Raw genomic sequence first — 24,299 nt, 5'->3', positions numbered from 1 at the left:
AAGATGAGCATAGAAATGACTGAACTTTCAGAATGTACATTTTTTTCCCACTTTGATAACTGAAGTCAAGCACTAGTTAGAATCATGGGACCTGCACTGTTTCCTCATCTTGGTCTGGAAAGGACTCCCTTGATAGGAAGTTTTCTTGGCAGTTCCTGGCCCCTCCCTGAGCATTGCCAGGAGAACTGCAGCAGTGGTCACTCCCCCGGATGAATTGGACACGCGCCCACCAGCACGGAGACAGGGAGAGGACCCTCACAGAGCCTGCCCAGCCCCGCTCCCTGGTGAGGAGCTAAGGACACCCCTTTCAGTGGGTGGGTGGCACCCACTCCTAGAGGCAGCAGCAGACGAAGAATGTACAGAGCACCAGACAGTGGCCCAGTTACCAAAAGGTGCTTCACAAGGCAGCTTACAGGAACATGAGTCCAGTCACGGGTACTGGAACGTAAGCCCAGCACACAGCGGTAGCCAGCCAGGCTGACTTGGTGCCAGGTCCTGGGAGGACAGGTGCACAAGGAAACCCAGTCAGGGCTGTGGCTACCAGTACAGGCTTGGGGCCTGCTGTCAGGACTCAGGGGGCAGGTGGGGAGCAAGGTGGGTGCTCACCGGGAGCCCCTCTGTCATGCCAACAATGTCGACACCAGAGACGAAATGGCCATGCTCTTGGCAGCCAAGGCACCCCCTCCTTCCCTCAAGGCGGCCATCTCCACAATGTGGCCCTAACTTCTACAGACTTAGCATAAGTGTGGACCTAACGTGGCTGCCAGGGCCAGTCCTGAGACCAAAGCTGTTCTTCTCAGCCCTGATCTTGTTCTCTCTGTTTCTCTTTATCTTGGTCCTGGTCTCTGTGGTCCAGTGAGACTCACCCCTGAAGTGGGACAAGTTGGTGCAGGCCAGGTATTCATTTGTCTTCTCTGATTTCCCCAATAAGAGGTGCCTGGTTTGAGTTTATGCGTCCTGCCCAGTGTCACGTAGGCTAGCAGCTGTGGAGGAAGGGAAGTGATACCTGGAGTTTGTCAGGAATGCTGGGTGCACACGGATGGATGTTACTCAGCACCGTCAGAGCAAGGAGGTCCTCTCCCCCACATGCTGTCCCTGGCATAGCTTCCCTGTGACTCAGCACCATGCGTTCTGGCCCACAAATCTGTCCTTGTTATAGCTTAGAGTGGTGGGTTATTAATTTAGCATAAACTAATAATATAATTTTAAATATGAAAAGTTGAGGACTATACTCTAAACTCAAGCAACTCACCAAGCACAGAGTCTGTGAGGCCAACTCGAAACAGCCACAGGTACAAGTACCATTTTTCTTGTGCTGGGGAAAGAAAAGATAAGTGGAAACATTAGAAGTCGAAAGGGGAGGAAATTCTTCTGTACACAAAATCTGAGTTTCAGGGAATTTGCAACCAACAGAGGATGCAAAGCCATCATTTGGGAAACAGCAACCCAAGACCAAACAAATGAACAGAAGGACAATAGACAGGAAATTTACAAAGCTGTTTACCAACCTGCACTCTTGACTCTTTTTTAACCACACCTGTAAACCTTAGCTCCCCTCCTCTCAGAATTGGGTATTTATTACTGATTGATCAGATAAGCCTCAGAATGGAAGAATTTCTATACACGGAAGCACCAATCCGCATTTCATTCATTTGGAATGAGCATAGCTCATAGAAAGTACAGAAAATGTTCCAAAATACCTTTTGGGCTTTGCAGCCAATGCAAAGTTTTGTGCTGGAGCGAATTAATTTTGAGCACATCCTGCCCCTGGAGCGAGTGAGCACATCCACCCACACCTACCGCCGTCTCATGTAGCCGAAGGTCATTACTCAGCAACATGACCATGGAGGCTTAAAAACTATACCTGCCTGAGGGTGGGGTCGTGCTGCCGCCGGAGCACATCTGTCTCCGAGCTGGCAGTGAGCTCCCTCTTTCCTATGTGGGATATGACTGCACCCTAGAGCTGCAGAGGGGACGGACTTCCTGAGGTGGGGACGCAGCTCTCTCTTCTGGCCCCAAGCCAGACATCCCCAAGCAAAACAAGCCAGGTGGTGGCCACAGCAGAGAGCCCCGCTGGCGTGAGGAGATCAGGACCCACCCCCTGGCTCAGGTGCACAGTGTGTCCAGTCTCTCTGACCAGCAGTGAAGGTCAAGCCAGACAGGCTGAGGGTCAAGCCTCAGCTTGACCTCAGCTGAGGTGGGACAGAGCTGGGAAGAGTGAAGAGCTGGCCCAGCCCTGCCATGGCCCTGCCTTCCTGTGGCATCAGGCAGGCTCCTTACTCAGCCACATGTCATGTGAGAGGTGAACATGCCAGTACCTTGCTCTGCTGCTTTGAGAACAGTATAGCAGGTCAACTGAAGTAATGGTGTGAGAGTTCTTTGACTCTGAACGCACTGTGAGGAGGTGAGTAGACCACAAAGCACCGTGCACTCCGAGGGCAAAATTTGTCACCTGCAAACTGAGGGGGAAAGGCCTGAACAGGATGCCAGGGTCCCGGGAATACAGACTGACACATGAATCTAACCATACAAAAGTAATGGGATTGCTCATACAGGGGCTGGGAAGCCACTTTGGAAGACGTGTTTTGTCTGGTGACTGTAAGGCTAACGAGAAAAGGCACGGTGCATAAACGTCGTCCTATAGCTGATAAATTTGTTTCTCACAGGATATGGGTGAACCCTCGTGAAACTGCTCTGTGTAAGCTGGAGTTGAACAAATAAGTAAGAAAGTGGGTGGTGGGGTGGGAGCCAGGATTTCTCACTGTCAGAGAAGAAGGAAAGGAGGGGAGGATTCGTGTGGTACCGGAGGATCCTCCGAGATGTCAGCGTGAACTCACATTAACTTAATGTATGTACAGATGGGCACGTCCGTGACGGTTACAGTGAGTGCGGGTGTACACAGGGCAGCGCACACACACCTCCCTGGAGTGTGAGCACACTCGGTGCCGGGCCTGGTCTCTGAGAAGGGAACCAGGTCCTTGAAGAGATGGCTGAATCTGCAAGTCGGGGTGGGGAATATACAGCATGAGCATCTTGTAGTATCAAAAAAGGAAGGAACTGCTCAGAGAAGCAAGGAATGGGGTACATCAAAGAGAAACAGGAGCTGCCCCGAAAGAGCTCCTGGGGACAAAAATGGAACAAGTGGAGCAACAAAATAAAATGGTATTAGATTAGAACTCACAGTCTAAAATAAATGTGCACGAGTCTATGCTGATATAAACAAGTAATTGAACAAATGAATAAATGGGGAAAAGTGACAGATATTCCTTACGGAAGAATTCCAAAGAATATATAAGGATACTCCTACACCAGGAAGGGCAGTTTAAAATAAAACATTTACAGCGAAGAAACCTGGCTGACACCACCTTAAGCAGGTGGCAAAGTTCGAGTACCCAGGCGTGTTATGAGGATATCAGGTACCTCCTGAAATGATCTGGTGGGAAGGGCATTTCTTTCCCAAAACCCATAACCCCAGTCTCATTATGGGTAACACACCAGACAAACTGAAACTGAGGGATATTCTTCAAAATATATGACCAGCACACCTCCAAGAGTCTTCCTCCTCGCTGTGGCAGTCTGTGTCCCCTCAGCACCCTCATCTCTCCCAGTTTCTCTGAGGCTTTCCCAAGGCAGGGGCTTGGGGTGTCCGCCTGGGCTCGAGGGCAGCAACGCTTTCCGGGCAGCCCTTGGACAGCCGGGATGGACGCCTGCCGGTGGCAGGGCCCCCAGCCAGGCAATGGCGTGCGATTGGGAAGCACATCCGACAGAGCTCCCGAGGCCGGTCTCTGACAGTGGGGTCAGCCCGACACCCACATCTAATGTGCTTCTCCTCCTCGCCTGCTTTATGCAGTCCCCTTCTGTCCCCTGGTCTCCACTCCCCAAATATTAATAAAATGACCTTCAGGCAAGCCCTTATCCCACGCTCAGCTCTGCTGTCTGGTGAAGCCAGGCTGAGAGGATCAGGGCCAGAGGTGGCCAGGAAAGGCACTTGCACGACAGACTCGGAGCTCCCTGTGGGTGGTAGGTGGGGTGGTGTCTTAGTCAGCTCAGGCCCATGGGACAAGGCACCACAGCCAGGGTGGGTTGATTTACTTCCCACAGTTCTGGAGGCTGGGGTGTCCGAGGTCAGGGTGCTGGCAGGTTTGCTTTGTGGTAAGGGCTCTCTTCCTGCTTTGCAGACAGCACCTTCTTTCTGTGTCCTCACGCGGCAGCGAGAGCGAGAGTAAGAGAAAGAGAGCTCTAGTCTGTCTTCCTCTTCTTATAAGGACACCAATCCCACCATGGGAGCCCTGCAACCGTGACATCGTGTAAACCTAATTATCTCCCAATGGCCCCACCTCCAAATGCCATTGCATTGGGTATGAGGGCTTCAACATATGGATTTTGGGGTACACAAACATTCAGTCCATAACGGTGGTGACAGGAGCTGGCATGCAGTTGTGGCAGAGGTGCATGAGGTGAGGCCCAGGTGGAAAGAAATGCATTAGCTCCCGCAGCCGCTGTGGTATGGAACAGACGGAAGAAATGCACTTACTGAGAGCGTGGAGTTGGCTGACTTTTAGAAGCCCCTAAAAAAGGAAACAGCAGGCTCAGAGTAGCCAACCTCAGCTCCGGGCACCTGTGAAGGTCAGGAGGCTCCCAAGGCCGCATTTGAAGAGTCTCCTTCTCCTGTGTGCAGGGCAGGCTGTGCAGAACGTCAGGGTCAGGCACAAGGGCTGACTGCAGAGTAGCAGAGCCACAAAGAAAGCTGACCCAACGGGATTGACGACCTCCCGACGGTCAGGGCCCTGTTAAGAGCAGAGCCCTGAGCACTGGGACAAACACCTGAGTGTTCACAGCCTGAGGCTCTTGAGTGTCCAGATGGCCCTGGACCCTGAGACTGGGCAGAGTGACTTGCTCCGCTGCCAGAGACATGTAAACTGGCCTGAGGGAATGGGCGCAGAGCTGAAAGTCTGCATCTCATGGTAACATACTCCAGCGCGTGTCCGCTGCAGAGAGAACTTCACACCAGTGCCACAGGCTGAATGTGTCCCCCAAATTTGTATGCTGAAATCCTAGCCCCCAAGGGGATGGTATTAGGAGGTGGGGCTCTGGGAGGTGGAGCCTCATGGGTGGCGTCGGTGCGCGTGTACGAGAGGCCTGAGGGAGTCTGTGTGCCCTCCACCCTGTGAGCACAGCCACAGGTGCCGCCTGTGCGGCAGAGAGCCCTCACCAGACACCGAATCTGCCAGCTCCTGGATCTTGAACTTCCAGCCTCCAGAACTCTGAGCAATAAATTTCGGTTGTCTATAAATTGCCCAGTCCAAGGGATTTCATTATAGCCGCCCACACGGGCTGAGACAACCAGGAGGGCAGAATGACAGCTGCCGACCGATGTCAGGCATGCTCCTCACGGGCACTGGTGTCCCCTAGGCCAGGAGCAGCACAGCCAGCACGGCAGGAAGAAGGCTGCGTGGCCAGCGGGAGAGGCCCCTCGAGGACCCGGCTGTCTGTCAATGTACTGATTACCCTGAAAAGGGTATCAGTCTTTCTCTGGAATCAGCCAGCTCTGGGTAGCAATGTGCCTTCTCCTCCTGAGGTGCTTCTGGAGTGAGGCCAGCAGAGGGCTCCCAGCACGCCGAGCTCCCGGCGTGACGTCTCACACACGCACCTCAGAGCCAGGCAGCAAAGAGAATGTCGTGGGTGCCTCCGGGTAATGCCATATGCCATGTCACCAGAAGTAGCCGGCTATTTTCAATTAAACAAAAACTGAGAGAATTGATTGTTCATCATCAGATACACGTTAAAGAAACACTAAGGGGAGTAATTAATGCAGAACAAAAATGGTCCCAAATACCAGTGCAGTCATAAAGGAATAGATTGATAACAGAAAATGATAAATCTAAATAAAGGTAATTGCATAAAACGACAACAGCAACAATAATCTCTTAGTACTTTAAAACATACCAAAGATTTAAATTCATAAAAATAATGGCACATAGCTCAGAGTGAGGGGTTACATGGAGAAAAAAAATGTTCTAAGATCCTTGTGTTTTCTGGGAAGATGCGCATTTATGTTAGAATTGGTAAGTCAGGGGTGCTGGCTGTACACTGTGGGATGACCACTCAAATCATAGCAAAAGGAAGTACAGCTACTAAGCTACTAGGAAAACATGTGTAATAGAAAGTGCTTATCAAAAAGTAACCAGTAAAAGAGAAAAAGGCATCACAGAGGAAATGTGAGGAGAGTAAACAAACAGTAAATTGGTAGATTGAAGCCCAATGTCTATAATTACACAGAATGTAAAAAATTATGCCTAAGGAAAAATAAAGACAGACAGATGGGAAAAAACCCAAAACTCTAACAGTTGCATACATCTTAGAAGAAATATATCATACGAGTAAGGAGTGAAAGTAAAAGGATGAGAAAACTGTATTATGCAAACACTGACTATAAGACAGCCCATGCTGTCACTCAAATACCAGACAAGTAGACTCGAAGGCAAGAAGATTCACTAGAAATAATGTGGAGCATAAAGTGTCAACTCACAAGGAAAATATAACAATCCTAAACTCCCACGCACCTCATAAGGAAGCCTCAAAAGTTATAAAGCCAATCTGAAAAGTCAATTCACAAGGAAAATATAACAATTCTAAATTCCCATGCACCTCATCAGAAAGCCTCAAAAGTTATAAAGTCAATCTGAAAAACAAAAAAAGAGAATGAGACAAACTGGCAATCATAATGAGGAAATTTGACATATTTCTTTCAGTAACTGACAGGACAAGCTGGCCCCCTCCCACCTTCCTTCCTCCAGAAAGACTAAGTGCAGGAGGATTTAAGCACCTAACAAATGTTAAGTGCGAAACAAGTACAGAACACTGCACCCACCAGCTGCAAAATACACATTCTTTTCAATGCAAATGCCGCTGAACATTTAGTAAGTCACCCACGTGCTGAGCTCCAAAGCAAGTCTGCACATTTCAAAGCATCTTCTCTGCCCTCAGTAGGCTTAAGCCAGCGTTTCTCAACCTTCTTTTCACTGTTATTCCCCCTAACGAGAAAAATTGTATTTAATTTAATTAATCTAAATTAAGTTTCTAATGACAGAAATTAAACACTAACGAGTAAGATTCTGTCAGTTAGTGTTGAGCTTTGGAAGGTCACAAGATGTTATAATACTAAGGGCTTTTGGGGCCCCTTAAGAACCAATTTTTACCACTTTGGAGATGATATCACCCCATCCCCCACTAAGAATGCATGGTTTAAGTAAAATAAAAATGAAAAGTTAACTAGAAAATATTCCAAAATATGTTGAAATTAAGTAATATTCTAAATTACCCATGGCTTATAGAAAAAAAATACATCGGAAATTTAAAATATTTCAACTAAATGAAAATTAAAATAATGGCATATCAAAATGTGACATGGAGTTAAGGCCAGACTTTGAGAAAAATATATAGACTTAGATGCATACTGTACTTTAAAGAAAGTAGAAAGCCTAAGAAGTATCAAGAAGTTAGGAGGATGTAAAAAAGGATATAATAATAAGAAAATTAAAAAGAAGAACATTCATTCTGCTAACATTCATTAGCAGAAACTAATGATGTGGGGAAAAAAATAAAGAGGACCAACCAAATGAAAACACATTTGTTTGAAGAGATTAAAAAAAACCCAATTGGCAAAATTGATAAAAATAAATTAAATAAAAAAGAAAGCACAAATTACCAATATCAGAAATGCAAAATGAAACATGCCTATAGCTCCTAAACATACACCAATAATAAAGAATATTTTGACAATTTTATGTAAGTATTTTGACAACTTAATTGAAATGGAAAAATTCCTTAAAAAACATAGTTTACCAAAACTGAGACAAGAAGATAGAGAAAATCTGAATAATCCCTTTTTCTATTAAATACATTGACATATATAATTTAAAAACCTCTCAAAATACAAAATCCAAATCCATATGGCTTCTCTAGTGAATTCTTCTAAAACTTTAAGGAATCACAAGTCTTACATGTTCTTATTGACAGAGAAGAAAAAGAGGGAACATGCACCAATTCATTTTTGAAACCAGAATAATTTTTGTACCAAATCTCTTAAGAACATTGCCAGAAATAAAAATCACAGGTCAATCTCTCTTATAAACATAGATGCAAAAATCCTTTTAAAAATAGAAAATCATGTGTAACACTTTCTACAAAAACGATGATATTGTGATCAAAAGAGATTAATTCCAGGAATGCAAAGTTGGTCCAACATTAGAAAATCAATCAATATAATTCTTAACAGTAATATGATAAAGGAGTAAAATTTATGACCATCTAAAAAGATGCAGATTATAAAACTTTTGACAAAATTCAATATCCATTCATGTTAAAAATTCTCAGTAATTAAAAATGGAAACATTTTTAATCTGAAAAATCTACTTAATCATAAAATAGTAAAAGACTTTACCCTGACATCAGGAACAAAAAAGATGCCCACTATTGCCATTTACACTTGACTTTCGGTTAAAAGTTCTAGACTGACAAATAAGGCAAATAATAATAATAAATCAAAGATTGGAAACAAAAAATAAAACTGTCAATATTCATAGACATATTGAGTTTTCACATTTAAAAAACCAAATATCTATAGATGAAGGTGACTACAGGTCAATATTAAAAAATAAACTGTGAAGATCTATCTCCAGTGATGACCAAGTTAGCTCCTATCAAACCAATCCTCTTGCAGAAAATAACTATAAACTTGAGACAATTTTTTTAAGCCAACTATCTGAAGAGCCTGAAGAGGGAAACTGATGCTTGAGAGAAGGGAACAGTTTCCCAGTGTATCCACCTGCTAGGGCTTCCATAACAAAGTACCACAGGCTGTGTAGCTTAAAGAACAGAAATTTACTTTTTTATAGTTCCAGAGGCTAGAAGTCCAAGACCAAGGTCTGGGCAGGATTGATTTTTTTCTGAGGCTCCTATTTGGCTTGTAGATGGCTGTCTTCTTCCTGTGTCTTCAAATTGTGTTCCCTGTGTATTTTATGTAGTGAGGAACAATGATTCAAAGGACTGCTAACTTATCATAAGAAACAATGGAGGCCAGAGGACAGTGGAACACCATCTTTGAAATGCTGGAAGAAAGTAAATGCAGAATTTTATGTCTAGTAAAAATATCTATGTTTATAGTGAAAATATCCTTCAAGAATAAAGAAAAAATATACATATTTTCAATAAAATAAAACTTTTCCCTGAATTTTTTTACTAAAGAAAAATTTTAAGAAAATTTAAATGAAGTTTTTTTAAAATTGAAAGGAAATTATATCAATTAGAAATTAAAACCTTCAAGAAATAGTAAAAATCACTTAAAATAATAAATATCCAGTGAAATATGGTATTATTTCCCCTAATCTCTTTAAAACACATGTGATCACATTGTATGATGTGGTTTATATTATATATAGATGCAATAACTATGACAATCAAGGCAAAAGAGACTGAGTGGGGGTGGTTAATGGTTATGCACAGTTGCAAGGCTTCTACATTTTACAAGTTGTGGTACAATATTAACTCCAAGTAGAGACCATGAAAATTTAGTGTACTTTAATCCTCAAAGCAACTACTAAAAAAATTAAGATTCAGATGTAGATATAAAGCTAATAAGTGATTAAAAATGGAATTCTCTAATATATGCAAATAATCCAAAAGAAAGCAGAAAAGGAGGAACAGAGAAAGAAAATGCAAACAAAAACCAAATAGTGAATCCTAACTCCATCATCATCATCATCATAATATTAAATGTTAATGTATTAAACACTTTAATTAAAGGGCAAAGATTACCAGAATGGATTTTCAAAAGCAAAGCCCAACTGTATGCTGTCTTCAAGAGCTATGCTTTAAATATAGACATAAGTGGGATGAAAATCAATGATAACAAAAAATATACCATACAACTAGTTAGGATGAGAAAGCTGAAATGTCTATGATAATATCAGGCTATCTTAATTTCAGTAGACTTCAAGGCAGAGAATTAAGAGAACCAAAGACAGACATTTCATAATGATAAAACAGTTAAATATTGAGAAAGATATAGCAATCATAAATGTGTATACCTAGGGACAGAGTTCCAAAATAGATGAAGCAAATTTTGACAGAATTAAAGGGATAGACAATTTCAAAATTATTGTTGGAGATTTTAACACCTAATATCAGTATTTGATTGGACAACTAGGCATAAAAATTAATAGTAACCCAAAGAATGGGAAAACAAGCCATAAACCGGAAGAAAATATCTACTAAAGACATATCTGATAAAGGACTGTTATTCAAAATATACAAAGAACTCTTAAAATTTGACAGTAAGAAAATAAAAAACTCAATTAAAAATGGGCAAAGGATCGTAAAATATATCTCACAAAGAAGATTTACAAATAAGAAATGAAAAGTCACTCAATATCACATGTTATTAGGGAATTGCAAATTAAAACAACAATGATACCACTATATACCTATTCTAATAGCAAAAAAATCTAAAACACTGACAACACCAAATATTGGGGAGGATGTGGAGCAACAGGATCTCTCATTCACTGCTGGTGGGAATACAAAATGGTACAGTTACTTTGAATGACAGTTTGGCAGTTTCTTACAAAGCTGAACGTAGTCTTACCATATGATCTTGCAATTACACTCTAGGTATTTAACCAACTGAGCTGAAAACTTATGTCCACACATGTCTACAGCATATATTTAGAACAGCTTTATTATAATCACCCAAAACTGGAAGCAATCAAGATGTTCTTCAGTAATGAAAGGTGGTCTTACTAATAACCTATCTAACAGAGGAAAATAAACTATCAAATAGGAAGTAAGAGAAATAAACTCACAGTACATAATTGTCCCTTTGGGGGAAAAAAAAACAAAACCTCACAACAACCATGTTTGTTTTGTTTAATTAAAATACCCCTGGTCTAACTTCTTATCTCTAAGACTTCATTTTCTCAGCCTTGAAGAGCCTTAAGCAGAAAGTAGGGGTACAGACTCCTCGCGTCAACTCTCTGCCTCAGTTCCTGCAAGAAACACATTGCAAGGACTCAGATAAGGTGGTTTCATAGAGAAAAGGAAAAAAAATAGAAAAAGCAAACACTGCCACTCTGCAGCTGCTCCGGTTATCAGTCTGCTAAAGCAGAGAGGAAAAAAAGCCATCTTTACCCTTTAAAATACCAGCCACTTTTCCTCAGCTGCCTGGCATTTTCACTCCTTTCTCTGTGTGCCATGGCCACTCCCTCCTCTCTCTCTCTCTCTCTCTCTCTCTCTTTCTCTCTCAGGAAAAGAAACTTAGTCCTTCTATCCTAAACTCTGTGTGAGAATTCTTTCTCCACCCTGCCAGGAACACCTAGCAAGTTTCCACCCTAACAAGCAGGCAAATGGATAAACTGCAGCACATCCAGATGATGGAATATTATTCAGTGATAAAAAGAAATGAGTTATCAAGCTGCAAAAAGAAGATGGAGGAATCTTAAATGCATACTGCTGAGTGAAAGAGGCAAGTCTGAAAGGCCACAAAGTGTGACTCCAACTAACTGTATGATGTTCTGGAAAAGGCACAAGCCACAAAGAACCCCCTCAAGAGCACCAGGAGCAGGTTTCTGCTAAAGTTCTGTTGCCAGCCTCACGTTCTGACTGGTCATGAACTATTTTGAAAAGTATTAGGTGTTTGTTCCAAAAAGTCCTTATCTAATTCCCTCAGTCAAGTCACTTATAAAGTTATGAAAGACCCCTCAAAAAAGACCAAAATATCACACAATTGAGGGAAATAGGCCACATTCTTTTTTTTAACTGTGTTTATCTTCATGTATTTATTATATCTTCACATACATGTCATTTAAAAAGACAAATGCTATTAGATAAACATTTATCATTTGAGGTTTTTCATACATAATACATACATATTAAAATATTACTAAAAACTATTATAATCTGGTGGTTAGAATGATTACTTGCTTGAAAATAGCAACTTTATACATATCAAAATATAGCATCCTCAACTATATAACTGAATTGCAAAACGCTTGAAGTATGTAAAAAAATAAAGTAGTTTATCACACCTTACAGCCTTATAAAGAGTTGCTAGATAGCACAAAGATAATGTTTATCTTAAAATAAAAATTTACTTTGATAGTTCTGAAGGCTAATACTATGTAGAATATTTTCCAAAAGACTAAAGAGATGCTTCAGATAAAAAGTTAGAAATGTATAAAACACCATCAGAAAGGCTTTTAAAAAGAACATATAAAATCAGACAATCATTCTTTAAAAAAACTTTTCACATCAATATCTTCTGTTCAGGCCGGGCGCGGTGGCTCACGCCTGTAATCCGAGCACTCTGGGAGGCCAAGGTGGGCGGATCGTTTGAGCTCAGGAGTTCGAGACCAGCCTGAGCAAGAGCGAGACCCCATCTCTACTAAAAATAGATAGAAATTATATGGACAGCTAAAAATATATATAGAAAAAATTAGCCAGGCATGGTGGTGCATGCCTGTAGTCCCAGCTACTCGGGAGGCTGAGACAGGAGGATCCCTTGAGCTCAGGAGTTTGAGGTTGCTGTGAGCTAGGCTGACGCCACGGCACTCACTCTAGCCTGGGCAACAGAGTGAGACTCTGTCTCAAAAAAAAAAACAAAAAACAAAAAACAATTTCTTCTGTTCAAACAGATTAAAGTGACTAAGGTATTTTTAAATATTTTAGAAACATTACCTCAAAAATTTTCAAGACTATAGCTTTCAGTTGTTCCCTGAATCCCAGTGTTGTTCAGATGAAGTAAATCTTGTGAGAACTTACACTAACCATAAGGATTTTTGGGCATGGACTATGTTTTACTCTTCTTCTTACATCCAGTTAGGCCACATTCTTGATTCATCCACGTAACTGCCTACTTTACGTCTGACAAAAACCCCTCTTTTCCTCTAAACTTACAGGATCCTTCTGACACCAAACGTGGAGTTTTTCCCCACACCAACCAATTCCGGTGCTCTGGACACCACACTGGGTGTCCCAAATTCAGTCATAGCACTGGCTGCCTGGAGTTCATGCAGGCCTCGAGGGTTAAGGGCTCAGACCCACGAGACTGCCTCCACACGCCAGTTCCAGGAGCAGGTCCCTGGGTTTCCTCAACTTCTGTCCAACTTGGCTACAACTGAGGGTTCCTACAACCTCCTCCGAAGGTTTCATAATTTGCTCTGACAGCTCTCAGAACCCAGAGAAACACTTACTTACGTGTGCTGGTTTACCATGAAGGATACCGACTATCAGGCAGAGGAGGGCAAACACAGGGCAAGGCCCAGGAGGTCGCAAGCACGGGAGGTGAGTGCATGTGGATGTGTTCACCAACCCAGGGCTCTCAAACCTGGCCGTCTAGGGATGAGACGGAGGCTTCATCATGTAGGCAAAACCAGTTATGATCCCAATCTCCAGCCTCTCTCGTCCCCCCGCCCCAGAGCATGGGGTGCAGCTGAAGGTCCCGAGCTTCCATGCTGGCCGGGGCTCTTGGACAACCAGTCCCACCCAGGAGCCACCAAGAGTAGCCTCGTGACAACAGAAGATGCTCCTGGCGCCCCTGTCACTTAGGAAATTACAAAGGTTCTGGGAGCTCTGGGCCAGGACCTGGGGACAAAGACCAAATATCTATTTCTTGTTATTTCACAGTATCACATCTCAAACTAACTTTGAGAATGAAACACACTCGTGAAAATCCTTGTCTCTGTCACATGCCAGCAATGGAACCTGGGGAGAAATGAGAGAAAATGTCATGTGTGGGTGGGTCTCAGAGAGGCTTGCTCTACCAACATGTTACAGTTCAACCCAGAGATTTTAAACTTTTTATTTGGAAAACTTTCGACCTTACAGAAGATTTGCAAGAAGAATATAAAGAACATCCATATACCCTTTGCCCAAACTTACCTCCTGTTAACATGTGGCCCTATTTACTTTAGCATTTGTGTTCTTGTGCTCTCTAACTTATAAATCTTATAAATACCATATATATCATAATATATATATTTCCCCCTAAACTTAGTATTGGAGAGTAAACTGCTTACATAATGGCCTCCGAATGGGTCATTCACCCTCCAAACATTTACTTTCCCAACGTTTCAGGGTGTACTTCTTGAGACCAAGGGTATTCTCTAACATAACCACAGCACAGCTATCAATTTCAGCAAATTTAACATTGATAAAATATTTTTACCTAACCTACTGCCTGTGTTCCAATTTTATCACTGACCCCATAATGTCCTTTACCGAATTCTTTCTCCCAGTACAGGATCTATTCTAGGATCATATATTGCTTTTAATTTGCTTGTTTTTTAACCCTCAGACTCTCTGTCTTTGATGACATTGGCACAGTGTGCCTGCTCTGACGACAAGAGAGCCTGTGTTTGTGGTGTTGGAGCTGTTATCTGGTGAGAAGAAGAGGGCAACAGTCAGGGGCTGTGGGGAGGGACACGCCAGCAGAGGGCCGGCCGCACTCGCCAATAGGCAGAGCCCGTGAGCACCAGCTGCCTGTGTCTCCCTCAACTCTTCCCAGAGTTTCTAGAGCTGGTTCCTGTCACAGGACCAGCGGGGCAAATGGCCTGCTGTGCAAAGGGGCCACCTCAGGGCCCAGAGAGCCTCCGCCTTGCCTCCCTTCCCTGCCTTCATGGACAGACAGACAGCACCAGGGAGAAGAGAAAGGATCAGGGACCCCGAGACCTCCACCACAGGCTTTGCAGGTCAAGGCTCAGCAATGCGGTTCCTTACGCCCAAGATGTCCTGGTGTCAGAGAAAACACAGAGAAGGACCAGGGGCTGAACTGCGCCATGCTGCTGTCCTCTGTGTCCCCACATCCTACCGCCACTTGTGCTCCTGCCACTGGCAAAGATTCCTGGAGTTCAGACCCACTCCTGGGCTTATCTAAACAGCCAGAGAGAACTGTAGGTGGTCGCTGGGTAAAAACTTCCAGAAACAGTTTTTAGGTGTTATTTCAGTTATTTCAGGCTATCTGAACTCTGGGCTAAACCCAGTTATTTCAGAATTTGAAAATCTTCAAAGGAAAAATTGAAAGCCCTGGAAGTATTCTGGATTATAATAGAACAAGAGTGACTTTTTTTTAGCTGCAAAAATGTTCAAGAAACAACATCTTTAAAATGAGAACTGATCTAGCTGATACTGATTATTCACTTACGGTGGATTCCAAATTATATTCTGCTCTTACGTTTTTCTGATGAAAAAGCAACATCTCTTCCAAAGATCAGATCTTGTGTTTTCCTTCATTTAGCATTTAAATTGCTGTCCTTTTTAACTGGTTCTTTTTCTGTCTTCATTCACCAGCGGGCTTTCATTTCTATTCTGTAGCACTCTGCTAGCTGTTTCTGTCGGGCCAGTGCTCAAAGTCTGTCAATTACTTATGCAAATTAACTAAGTTGCCAGTCCAGAATTAGAAGAACTGGGTTTCCCTTTTTAAGATTGTGGTGGAGCACAGAGAGCCCACTGTGTCAGTTAGAATGCTTCCAGCTGCAGGGGACAGCAAACCCCCTAAGGTGCCCGGCTTGTCAGGAGGACAGGTCACCTCACGTAACAAGTCCAGGGGGAGGGCAGGTCCAAGGTCTGGAATTCAGTGACCACGGACAACCACAATTCTTCCCTCTCTCTTCTCTAGAATCCGGCTCTCTCCCCAAGGAGGTGAAGCTGAGGAATTCAGAGAGAGGGTTGGCTCTGCTGCGCCAGGCTGTGGCACCGGGCATGTGCTTCATGGGCAGTTCCTGTCTCCTCCTCTGGAGAGTTGAAAGATGACAGCCAATGCCCTCAGGTGCTCACCACGGCCAAGGCTCTGCTCCAATATGAGCAGCTATTACAGTGCCCCTGCAACATGGGCGCAGCCGCTGATTCTTATGTTTCAGAGGAGAAAACCGGAAGGGCACACAGCGGAGGGCAGAGCCGGGGTGGGACTGTTCCACAAGCCTGGAGCCACCTGCTCTGCCACCAACAATCCGTGTAGTCTGTGCCTTGCAAGGGGGTCGTATGAGGAATGCACTTAGGACCGTGTGGGCACAGGGTAAGCACACAGTAAATGTATCCACAGCCATCTGCCCGGTTCCAGGGCTTCTTCCACAAGGCACCTGGCGGCCAAAGGCAGATTGCTTGGGGCTGTGGATGGCAAGAGCCCAGATGGGGCCCCAAATGCACCCCTTTCCTTGAGACCCACATCTCAGGAGCCCAGGGCTACTGCTGTCCTTGCAGCATGAGGCCCGCAGCCAGCACGGCTGCGCCGTGATTATCTCCCTGCACTTGGCCTGAAGTCGCTCTCCTGCCGACGGTCTTTATCACAGTGAGTAGCAGCACCTTTCAAGAAGATGGTAGAAATATGGAACTGGCTGGAAGGAGAATAACCAAGAGGATTAAATATCTGCTATGTCCTGTGTGTGGTGCTCAAGCACCCAGCAGCTGAGGCATCTATGACCACCGGGGAGGGGAAGGGACAAAGACCAGACTCTCCTTCCCACCTTAATCAGAAGAGAGATTTGAGGAACTGCAGCAGAGCAGCCCCGCAGCCCCTGAGAACAATTCTTTGGGGATTTGCCTAAATCCATGCACGCTGCCTAATCCACCAGCCACCTGTGTGTGAAGCTTCCGCCACCACTTACACAGCAGAGGACACCTCGTCATGGGAAGAGTTCTGTAGGAGCTCATGACTTTTCACTTGACTGCAGTAGTGAGGAGCAGAAAGGAGCAGCGAGCTCCAGAAAAGTCTCAGAGGAGGCGCTGAAGACGTGGTAGACCAGATGGTAGCACCTGGGGTCACCGCATCCCTGCCCTGCCCTGCCCTGGCCAGGCTCATATTCTGAGCAGGTGTCAGATGAGACTCGGAGTCTTCATTTCTTTCCCCAGGAGCTGTGGTTCACACCTTTCACACCTGGGGAGCTTTCAAGTGAGCCTGGCCAGGACCCTACCCCTGGTCTTCTGATTCCACTGCTTGGGGGTGGCCCTGACAGGTGTTTCTGACCAGCCCCCAGGTGACACTGCCATGAAGCCAGGTTGAAAAGCTCTGCTCTAGATCTCTGCTCTGCAGTTTGGGGCAGAAGCATCTGTTCAATTAAACACTGATTCCAAGAGCCCCTGTTTTGCACCCAGCATTCTTTTACTGGGCACGCGGGTTTGCTGACACTCCTAGGAAAATTCCAGGGTAGAGCCACGGTTAAGAGCCACTGCACCTGGACATACAAACATTCAGTCTCTTCTTAAAGGTGCTCCTGGTGTAGGTACCTCTTCTGCCAGCCCAGAACTTAAGTATGCTGTTAAGAGGAGGGAGAATTTTTATGAAGGAAGGGGGAGTCCTGAAGATGCCAAGTCTCTTAGCTCTGTGTCAGTCAAGACCCTGCTGCACTCTGGCGGTTCCAGTGCTCCCTTTGGTCTGTCCTTGCTTTGTTGCTGAGTCAGCACAGCCTAAAAATGCTGTCAGATCAATTAATTGTTTCTCGATGCTAAGGCCATGTAGGTAGGCAGTGGCTTCCATCCCATCATATACATGGCCACAGTCACTCCTGGATAAAATCGCCCAACAGGCAACAGTGAAGTGCAGTATGGCCCACCACCACCTTCAGCAACCTCTCACTCTGTGTCCTGTGACTTGGGAACCTGGGGTCCTCCCTCTCCCCATTCCTTGTTTCAAAGCTTAACTCATCTACCTCAAGCTGGTAAAAATCAGATAAATTTTCTTTAAGATATAAATGTATTGATAAAGCTTAGTATGTTTGCTTTTTTAGAGATATTCCTATTCCACTAGCAATAGTACTTCACGGTTTGAAAGCATGAACAGTCTGTGGTGTACATCGGGACATCATTCCCCACAGGTCTCTCACGTTTCTGCACATCTTGCAAGCAAGGCACTAGCTGCCTTGTCTGAGGCTCTCTTTTCTATTAGAAGGTGCAGCAAACAGACTTGGAAGACAGAGATGATGCATCCCTCCAGAGCGAAAGGCAGGCACGCTTGCTGCCTGCTGTAAAAGATTCAAATACCCGAAGCTCAGAGTTCCTGTTTGTAATGCACCCACTGTGTGCGCGGGCCCCCATCTGGGCCCACCCACATCTCCCATGGGGCTGGAGGACAAGGGGAACCAACACAAAGATGCTGATGCCGGTGCCACCTGCTGTGCCTTGAGTGATGAAGAAGCCCTTTGTCTCTGACCCCAGAGTTTTCTGCCTCCTACCAGCACCTGGGAAACCAGCGGCTGGTGTGTTAGCTCATACGCAGGTGAACTCTCAGTCATTTCCCAGTTCCTGACGCTACACTTCATACAGTGGGCTATTATGGAGCCGTCACAAAGAAGGCCCTGCTGTGAGACATAACCACACAGTGAAACTTAGCAATTTAATAATGAGTGAAAAAGCAAATCTAAAACAACTACAGAAAGTGCAACACCATTTTAATAAGGTTAAACACAACTATACTCAACACCTTTTAGGAATGGATATGGATGTAAAACTATAGAAAAACGAAAGCAAGGGAGCAATGAACGTGGGATTTAGGGTGGTGGTTACCTGGGCAGGAAGAGGCAGTGGGATTGCACGGGAGCCTGGGGCAAGGTGGAGCCAGACAGATCAGGGTAGGTCATTGTTAGGGTCCTAGCTCTTGTTTGGGGTGCGGGGTTTAGAGATGTCCAGTATATTATCAAAAACTACTAACTAGTAACTCACTGTCCACTGGCCAATGATGAAAGTGTGCTATGAACCAAGGATTCTGATTAATTCAGTTTGTACACCTGAACATAGATGGTTAGCTGAGGATAGACAGATAAATGAATTAAATAAATCAATGCATGACTGAGTAGATAAATGGATGGATAAATAATGGGGAGAAAGCTTGACCAAAATATTCCTTCCTGAGCAAGTTTCTTACCCAGGAACTCTTACTTACCCTTTCTTATTCTCCCCTACTCTGGAAGATGAAATGAGAAAATATTACAGGGAAACATTGGTCTAAAAGTAGCAGAATTCCTTTTACATGAACACCTATGGTGGCATCTCTCACACCGCAGAGCCCAAGACACCCTTCAAGTCCCCCATTTCGGGCATCAAGAACTTTGCTGGAGGTTCAGGGAGACCCAAACGCAGCATTAATGATTTCCAGAAAAGCACACCTGCTGGCCGCTCTGGGTGCTCCCTTAAGTCCTAGAAACAACCTGGAATTGTGGGTCTTCATTCCTTTGGAGTGTTCACTAAGGCCTGGGTGCAATCTATGGGGAACACAGAGCCCTGTGCCCTGGCAGTGGCTCTGAGCCTGCACAGTCGTGCATCCGCATCTGGATAACATTCCTGGGATCTGGCCAGCTGCGCGAGATCCTTCAGCTCAGCTTGTTCCATGCCCCCAGGGCATGCCTTGTCCGTGCCAATGTCTCTGGAAAAGCGATGCCAATTTACAGATTTCTCTGAGCCTCTGGGCTTGAGGTAAATCTTCCAAGTTAATTTCCTTGAAAGGCAGAATTGCCCTGGGATGAGAAAGGCTTCCATGGCCCTGAGCAAGGAATTGGGTGTGTGGTTTAAAATCAGTTCATTATGAATTAACATATTAATCCTTGAAAAGTGGAATTTTAAGACCCGTGCAACCCAGGACATTGCTGGAGGATTTGCTAATAATGAGCTTCATGACCTTGGGTTCCCTGCTTGTCTTACCCATGTGTCAATGAGGAGAAGGTGGTTCCTTTTGCCATCGAAATGCTAGAATACTGTGCTTCGACAGCACTGTCCTGGTACCACATGCATACATCTGTTTCCAAGGCCCTGAGAAAGGAATCAGAGGTAAAGATTCTATTCTGGGTGTGAAGCACTCCCTGACCCCCTCCCCTATCCAGGTCATCTCAGCCCCTCCAGTGGGTTTTTCACCTGCCCATCCATCACCCACCGGTCTGGGAGGATGCGTCAGATGATGTCTGTGCAGCACCTGACCTCATCAAAGAAAGTGCTACACGGATCCAAGGTATTAAAAATAGAAGTGAAACCAGAAGATGTTTAAACTCAAGGGTAAAAATCTCCTGTGTAGCTCAATAAACTGTGTACTCAAAGAGGCACACACGGCGTGACTGCAGGGGAAGGGCAGCGTTCTATATGGGGCGCTGGAAAGCAGGCGGCCTACAGGGCCCCAAAGAAAGGCAGTGCCCTTGGGTGGTCAGACCACAGCTGTCGCTAGGAAGGCCGCTTTGTTGCCCTCACACCTCAGAGATCAACAGGACCACATGGCTCGTTGCTTGGTGCTTTATGAAAAAACACAGCACCCCTAAGCAGTAGGCACCCCTGAGTGGTAGACAACCCCTGAGTGGTGGACATCCCTGCAATGGGAAGTCGGGACCCAGCCCTAAAGCTTCCTGGACCTTTCTCTCTCCGAGTCCCATTTCAGAGGGGAGGGCTGTCCACATAACTTCTTAGTTTCCACTGTGGCCTATGATGCTTTTGCAGCATGAATTCAGTCAAAGCCCTCCCTGCTCGAGGGGCAGGGGTGTGTGACAGCCAAGCACCTAGATCCTGGAGCAAGGCACCTTGGTTTGTATCTCAGTTCTGTCACTTGTTAATGTTAAACAGCCCTCCCCCCAACATTTTATTATGAGAATTTTCTTTTCTTCTCTTTGTTGTTTAGAAACAGGGTCTCACTCTGTCACCCAGGCTGGAGTGCAGTGGTGCGATCACAGCTCACTGCAAACTTGAACTCCTGGGCTCAAGTGATCCTCCCGCCTCAGCCTCCCAAGAAGCTGGGACTACAGGTGCACACCATTCAATTATTTTATTTTATTTTTTTGGGGAGATGGGGTCTCACGATGTTGCCCAGGCTGGTCTCAAACTGCTGGCCTCAAGTGATCCTCTCACCTTGTCCTCCCAGAGTGCTGGGATTACAGGCATGAGCCACCGCACCTGGCCTGTTATGAAAAATTTTAAACACAGAAAAGCTGAAAAGATTGCTCAGTGAACACCCACATATCACCTGCACCTATATTCTACGCCATCGACATTTTATACAGGTCCATCCATCTGTCCAACCCTCTGCTCATCAATCCATCTTGCCGTCTGTGTTTCAGAGTAAAGTTCAGACATCGGTGCACTCTGTCCTCAGCTTAGTTCTGCCATGTTTCAGTTGTGTGATCTTGGGCAAGTTCATCTCTTTGTCTGTTCCTCATACATAGAATGTGGCTGGTAGGTGAACCTTCCACCAGCACTACGGAAGGTTAGTACACAGGTTAGTACACAGGTTAGTACACAGAAAGCACTTAGGGTCTGGGGCAGAGAAAGCACCAAGTGTCAGCTGTCGTGATGGGAAGTTGAGAGGTCGTAGGACTCAAAGTGCTGTTGCAAAGCACCTCTCTCCAAACCAACTCTTCTCACAAAGGACCAGAGCTGTGTGGATTTCATTTCACAACAGGATGCCAGACTAAGGAGAAAACCCACTAAAGGATGGGGAAGTGGGGGGTTGTCCCCATGTGCCCAAGGCTGTCACTGAATAGTGATTCTGGTAGTCACACCTGGGCCCGTCCTGGGTCAGGGCTCTCTGAGCACCAGGCAGGCTACGTGTCCGTACACTCCTAAAGACATGGCATTTACTGAAACATCTGTAGCAAGAAAACTTAGGGCTTAGCTTTATTATCTAGCCGTCTGCTAATAGTTTCTTTGCGACACTTTTTTTCAGTGGTTCATCATGAACAGTCTTGAGCTCATGTTTAGAGAGGAAAATTGGGGAAAAAATAGCCTGATGTCTAAACTTAACTATTTGCTTTTTTTTTTTTTTGCTGATCCACTTCATATAGACACCATGCAATTCACCTCTAGCTGCTCAGGGTGGCTCTGAAGAACAAGGATGATCTCCCACACAATCGAAATGCTAATGTCACACCTAGGAAATTGGTAACAATTCCTTAATATCATCTCTTATGCAATTAAATTCAGATTGCCACCTCTGCCTTTTATTACAGAATCCAGCCAAGGTTCAGGCAATATATTTTCTTTTCATGTATCTTCTGTCTCTTGCAATCTAGAACATTCTCCCAAGTCTCTCTCCCTCCCTTGCTTTCATAATATTGGCTTCTTGGAGAGACCAGGATAGTTTTCTTACAGAATGTCCAACACTCTGGATTTATACAACTGTTTCCTTCTGTTATTCTTTACCTCATACCCTGTATTTCCTGCAAACTAGGAATAATCTGTTGCTTTTAATTTCTAGGATCGGATATAAGAGCATGTTTTTATTTTTATTTTTTAATATTTAAAGAATTTTTTTTCTTTCTTCTTCATGAGGAAATTCAACTAAGCTTAAAACGGCAATAGCAGGTAAATAAAACATGGTTTATGATTAATTTACCTGTTTACGGAAGTCCTAACTCAAATTATTCTATCAATTTTCTTTGGGGTACGGTTTCCCCTGTTGAAACAAACGTGATCTCGATTATCCCACTAAAAATGATGTCAGCGTCACTCGGAGCAGCGGGACAGCCCTGCACTGTGATGTGAGCTGACTGGTGACCCAGCTGGAGGAGCGGCCAGAGCCTGGGCGAACGCAGTGCCGATCGTACTCACAGGCAGAAGAGAACGGTCCCTAACATCTCTACCTGTCATACAAGAGAGCCACACTCTTCCCTTCTGTAGTAGTTCTTTCAGAATAATAATTCTTCCTCATTATTTTTGACCTTTAGAGTCTTCAAATGACTAGAGGAGAAACAACAGTTCACAGGCACCGAGGCTCGGGCTCTGCCAATGGCAGCTCCGTCTCTTCCAAACCTTGTCCACGGCTGTGCACGCTGAAAACAGTAATTCACTCTCGAAACCTGTTTGGGTTTTAGCAAAAGTACCTTAATGCCTCCTGAATGCATCTGTTTAAGATCTAGACACAGAAATTCAGCTGTTCACAAGGAAATTTCATAAATTATTTAAATGTTACCGTGCATGTTATTGAAATTTGGAATTTGCCTTTCATTAACACAGTCAGGTCTTGCACAAGACTAAAATACAAACACGGTCTTCATTTAAAAACAAGTAATCCTATTTAAAATTAGTAAAACGTAATCATACTCCCTGCGTCGCTCGAGGCAGAGGCTGGAGAACACCAAGGGTCACCCACAGCCACCAGAAGCCGGAAGGTGCCAGGAAGGTTCCGCTTCGTGGAAGCTAGGACTTGCTGACACCGTGAGCTTGGGCTTCTGCCTCCAGAACTGCGAGAGAACAAATGTCTGTTGTTTCAGCCACCCAGTGTGTGGGACTTTGTTATGGCAGCCCTGGGAAATTGACACAGGGGTATCAGTGACTGGCAGGCTGCCCTTTCTAGAAGGTTTTAAGGCAGTTTGACAGCTCAGCCCAGAGGAAAAGTCTGAGATGGTGAAGGTGACAGTGCCGCAGCAGGGAGGAGGAAATCACCCTCAGAACAGAGGAAGGAACTGAGGAAGCTGCTTTGATGTGTACCTGTTGAAGGAAACACAGGCATTTGACGTCACTTTTCTGAGCAGGTGTCAAAGTGATGGTGTAGAAATGTGAAATCCTGACTTTTTCATTCCAGGTACTGCTCACAACAGACACCGATCTTTCCGCATCCCTGACTGTTCCCGTGGAGGAGAGGCTCAGCCGTGGAGGGGGCAAATTCATCCAATAATTCAACAAAACAACTGGATAACTTTAAAAAGGAAATACTTCCCCCCCACTTTGGTCTTGTTGTTTACATGATAATTCTGAGAAACACAGGCATGGCACTTTGATACTAATTTCTCCACTTCTTACAATGTTTAACAAAGACCCTATTAACACTACGCTCTGGCAAATTATTAATTAAAGAAGAATTTGCAAATGAAGTAACCCTACCCACTTTTTTTTAAAAAAAGGCAGAAAATAAAGGAGCGTGTGAAAACATTTCTTATTTTAACCTTTCCTGTAAGGGTAGGCCTTTTAAAATTATGGCCTCCCAAGCCCCGGTTCTGCATCAAGAATTCAGTCTTTCTGTGGTGTGACCATATAATGCAAGTTCTATCTTGTGGTAACCTGGAATACACATTTTCTAATGACCTACCAGTTTGAGTTGAATTAAATATTGAAAGCAAACTCCAGAAATATCTAAAAGGAAACACACCAGCAATATTGTATTGATTGTGCTAGACTGTTTAATAATTAATTTGCTCACCTCGGTTTTTGAATGTCGTTCTGTTTAATCCTCAGCACCAAAAACAATTGAGAAAGGGGCCGCCTGTCTTCATCTGCTGTTTCAAGTTCTACACATGTGCTAGTTCAGGGGAAAAATAAAGAGAATAGGCCTTTTTTTTAAACTTTAA

Source organism: Eulemur rufifrons, chromosome 4 (genome assembly GCF_041146395.1).
Source record: "Eulemur rufifrons isolate Redbay chromosome 4, OSU_ERuf_1, whole genome shotgun sequence".
NCBI classification, from domain to species: domain Eukaryota; kingdom Metazoa; phylum Chordata; class Mammalia; order Primates; family Lemuridae; genus Eulemur; species Eulemur rufifrons.
Note: the sequence above shows the minus strand (reverse complement) of the source record.